Source organism: Cupressus sempervirens, chromosome 9 (genome assembly GCF_028749045.1).
Source record: "Cupressus sempervirens isolate cs-2001-9-10 chromosome 9, ASM2874904v1, whole genome shotgun sequence".
In the NCBI taxonomy this organism is placed as follows: domain Eukaryota; kingdom Viridiplantae; phylum Streptophyta; class Pinopsida; order Cupressales; family Cupressaceae; genus Cupressus; species Cupressus sempervirens.
Window position 1 is genome coordinate 323,579,079 of NC_143126.1, and position 5,089 is coordinate 323,584,167.

Below are 5,089 nucleotides of genomic sequence, written 5' to 3' on the forward strand. Positions count from 1 at the left end.
ATTACTCAAATCCTACAATAAAATTTTAATTAGTAGACATATAATCCTATACATATACGTATACATATACATGCACACACACACACACACACACACACACACACACACACACACACACACATGAGTGTGTGTCTACATATACATATACATACACACACACAAACATATCTTAATGAGAAAGAAAAACTTCCCCATTTCTATTTTATAAAACTATTTTCATGTATTATTTTGTCAAATAAAAGACATTTTTAAAGAATGTATTAATTTTAGAGTTAAAATTTTTTTTTTTTGAACCATTTTTATGTAGAGGGTAACAATTAGTTTGATACAAGGCCCTACTCACAAAAATTGAAAGGCTTGATTGTCAACACTCACAAGAAGACCGTTAGGCTCTTAGACCTTCCAATCTCTCAAAGACATCATTGATAGGATTGATTAAAATCATAGTTTTGTGTGACAAGATCCATTTTTCCACAGATATAGGTAAGGATAATATTATCTCTCCAAACACTTGGAAAAATGCCAAGTATGGTTACTTAAAACATTGGATTGGATCTAAACAACTTATATGAGCATACACTGACCCAAATCAAATTCTATCATACTGACTTCCAAAGATTGATTGATTGAACTTCCATTTTGGGCTCATATAGGGGGCCTAATAAAATTAAGTTGACCTAATTGATAATTTGGGCTTAACTTCCAAAAATTGGGAATGAATCCTTGAAAAAATTATAGATCCAGATGCCCATTTAGAGGTTTTACAAATTTACCAAATTTCATAATTCACTTAGGTATTTGATGCAAATGCCATAAATTGATCCTTTTTGAGAAACTAGGATTAGAAAAAACCTTTTAAAGGGATAGGATAGTATGGAGACATCCCAAAAATACTAAACCAACCATTTCCAAGCTCTGATCAACTCATATGTTCATGTTTTATCCAATTCTAGTGTTGATAATAACTTGGTCACAAAGAGACATCCAGCTAGGATTGGCTATTAAAAATAGAAAAATAGGTTTTCATGAAAAATCATTCAAGGATATTATAATACATATCCCCCACCTTAATTCTATAAGGAGTCATTAAATTTTGACTATGGAAATTCATATTATAGGCATTTGAAACCAAAACCCTGGCCAAAGTGAAGGTTTCAACACAGTTTTGACAAAAATGTTTATAACTCGATTGAAATTTCACCAATTTGAATAAAACCAAAAAAAAAAGACTTATTAATTCATCCCTTTAAATATTAAAATCAACAAAATTTAGATATCGTTACTTTCACCACAATGGCAAGGGCTTAAATGCCAAAAATTGCAAAAAAAAACCCAATATTTTTATTGCTTCTTTCCAACCAAAAACTCATCATTTGTGGATGCTCTCTTTGAATTTGATAATTAGAGTCTGAAATATACCACTCCCTCTTAAACAATTGAAATTTGAACCATCTATCCATTTATAGGGGTGTTTATCAGTTGTTTTATGTAAATGCACTTAAATGTTGACAATATTTTCAAGCAACATTGTCAATATTGACAACTTTTGCAAGTTTTGCAATTTAAGTGAAAATTGATTGGAAACTTGTTCAAACTAAATAAAATGACACTAAACAAGCTAGTATTCTATATCCTAACTTATTAGCTCCCTTTGACCATTTAACCATGCTCAAGCTTATATCTATGCAACCCATGGTAAATACCTTACATATGGTTCATTATTATATGTTTATGGATTCAAAGATGCTTTCAACATTTAGGACCTAAAAAAATCTACTTGATGTCACTTGAGAGGGATACTCCTGCACCATATTCCCTAGCTTTGGGAACTCAAATTCCATCTTGAGAGCAACTTGTCCAATGTGATTCTATTATTTGCTATGGTATGATCATCCATCCATGTTGCATCAACATTAGGTAGGCCCTTCTATTTGACTAAGTAGTATTTTTAAATGTTCCTCCTTATTTTCTTTATGACTTTTGTGTCTAGTATAACTTCAAGCTCCAGGGGTTGGTTTGGAGGTAAGTCCTTAATCCATTCTACATCATCTTCTTCTTGTACATTAGATCCTACGAGAACCTTGTAAGGTTTAAGTCAAAAAACATTGAATATAGGTGAAATTCCAATAGGAGGAGGAGATAATTCATAGGCATTTTACCCAAACTTGTGGATGATGGTACAAGGTCCTATATTCCTCATTTGTAGTTTTTTACTTTCCCTTCGATTAACCTGCCCTATTTGAGGTATGCCCATACTTTATCTCCATTTTTGAATGTCATTGCTCTCCTCCTTTGATCCACTAGTACTTTATACTTCTCTGTATTGGATTCCAAGATAGCTTTGACATGTTCATGTACACATTTTATCAATTCTTCCAATTCTTCTCCTTGTGTACTGATTTATAACTCATTGGAAAGATCACCTAACTCAATCACTCCTCTTGGATGTAACCCATAGTTTATTTGAATAAGGAAGAAGGTTGGATAGAGGGTTTTTCCCCATTCAAGCTCCTATTTTGAATAAACCTTTAAATGAATTAAAAGTGTGTTGTCATATAGAAAAGGCTAGATCTTTAAAATAAAATATGCCATACCATGGAAATGCAAATAATTCTTTGAATGTGATTAAATATGTTGATGCAATGGCTTTGACTTAACACAAAAAAAACCCAAAAAGAAAAAAAATGGAATAAAAAACTTATTTAATGCATGTTGTAGTTCACCACAATACTTGATAAAGAAGAAGGAAAACTTGGATACACATTGATGCATGTCTATCTCCATCTTTGATAGAAAACTCTATTACTTTGACCTTCAATAAGGAAAATAAGTTTGTTCCATAGAGAACACCTTGAATGCTTGATAAAAAGTGTAGATCTTCAATTCTTGAAAAAAAGTATAGATTTTGAATGCTTGAAAGTATGCCTTGAGACTTTGGAATTGAATGCTTGTACTTGTTGAAGGCTTAACAATCTTGATCATGATTCCTCACCAAAATGAGGGGAGACAGACAGACAGACAGAGAGAGAGAGAGAGAGAGAGAGAGAGAGAGAGAGAGAGAGAGTTCTTGAAACCTTGGAATTGAATTCTTGTACTCGTTGAAGGATTAACAATATTGATCATGATTCCTTACCAAAATGAGGAGAGAGAGGGGGTAATTATACCTCTTGCAACATCTTGAGGGTTAAAACTCAAGCAGGTCAACTATACATCATAATATCCCACTAACCATTAATGTGGGGCCACGATTCCAATTTTAACCCAAACCTTAAGGAACGAAATGATCTAGATGTTGTGTGAATTCAGGAACTCAATGCCCAAGATATTGTGTGAACCCAGGAACTCAATGTCCAAAGAATTGTGTTCCACCCAATTCTATCTGAAAATGAAAACACAAATCTTGAACAATTAGGGGATACCTGATTACAAGGTAAGGCTAATTACAAGTTTCAGATAGAACACAAAGGCCACAAATAGTAACATAGGTCCTGGGTGATGAAATAAAATTTTTGACCTTGAAGTAATAATAAGGGATCACACTTATAAATAAGTGATTACCTTGATCTCAAATGAGATTGAAAGGATAAAGGACATTTATATGAATGTCAATATCGATTAAGTGTCATATGAAGTCCTACTATGAAAATATACTAAGGTGGATGCTAAGTAGTCATGAAATTGTACACCAATCAGGTGCTTACAATTTATGATGGTATAGATACTGATAATTGGTCATTGTTAAAAATCCTCTAAACTTTAGAAATAACCATGACCTCTTGGCTACATCATGACAAGAAATTGAAACTATTAATATTTCAAGCTCTATGTCCAAACAAAGCTCATGGATCCAACAATTTTTGTGACAAGGAATTGTTCATCCAAACAGTGCAATTCACATTCTTGTGTCAATATTCTAACTTCTCTGCACTAAAATTGAAGTATTATGTCACCATTTGACTTTGCAGATAAGAAATGAAAAGAGACTAAGCTATGTGGTACACCAAGGAAAGTATAATTCAAGGAAACATGAGTCAAATATTTATAAGATAACTTTATTCATTTATGTCTTCAATGCTTAAATACATTGTTCTTCTTTTAAACATAAAGACTTGCTAGAATGGAAATAGGACCAATATGATCATAACACCCATTGATCTCAAAAAAAAGAACAAATTATCAAACATTAGACATAGTAAATCTCTTACCTACACATAGATTCATATCAAGACTACTATGTAATAAATAATTTCATATGCACAATATTAAGGGCAAGTGTGTAGGAAGAGTGTCAAGTTTGCAAAGACAAGATACATAGCTACAAATAGACACAACACTAAAATTCATTGGATTTGTAGCATGTTAACATTCGGTTCACTAGATCTAGATTATTTAAAGTGTTAATACCTTAACATGAATAGGTTAATGATGAAAATCATAAACTTCATGTAAGATTTATCCTAGTCACTCAATGAAGTTGTGAGATTGATTGCATGGAATAACACAAAAGCATAAATAAAATTATAAAAACTCTTTTTCATGCTCCATTTTTTTTCTCTTCTTAATCTATTGTTGATCTTTGTATGACGAGTGCACTAATATGATTTTAAAAAATAAGGGAAAAATTCAACATGATAACAATAAGGGTACTTGAAATCGTGGTTAACCAAAAAAGAAGAAAGCCCAGTATATAAAAGTCCCAATTGAAAATTGAACAACCATGATAAAAATTAATAGACAAAATGGAAAAGGTGAACCAATTGCTAGTGTGTTTTCTTGGATGAGATGCTACTAGAACAATGTGCAACACACTTTCTAATAGATGATGAGGAGTTGAAGCGAGTAATTATTTATCTTCCTTGACATAGTCTAGGTGTTACTAACCATATCAATGATGGTGTGGTGTTCAAACTAGTATAATCTTCTCTCCTCCAAGTGGTGGATCAGTTGGGTTGGGTGTTGGAGGAAATCAATCATGTGGTGCTTGTTCATTTCTAGGAAAATGTTGGGAAGGGGATCGAAACCATCACACCCAACATTGTCTCACTCATGGCTCTATTTTTTACTTTGGTAGGGAAGGTTGTGTTTTACT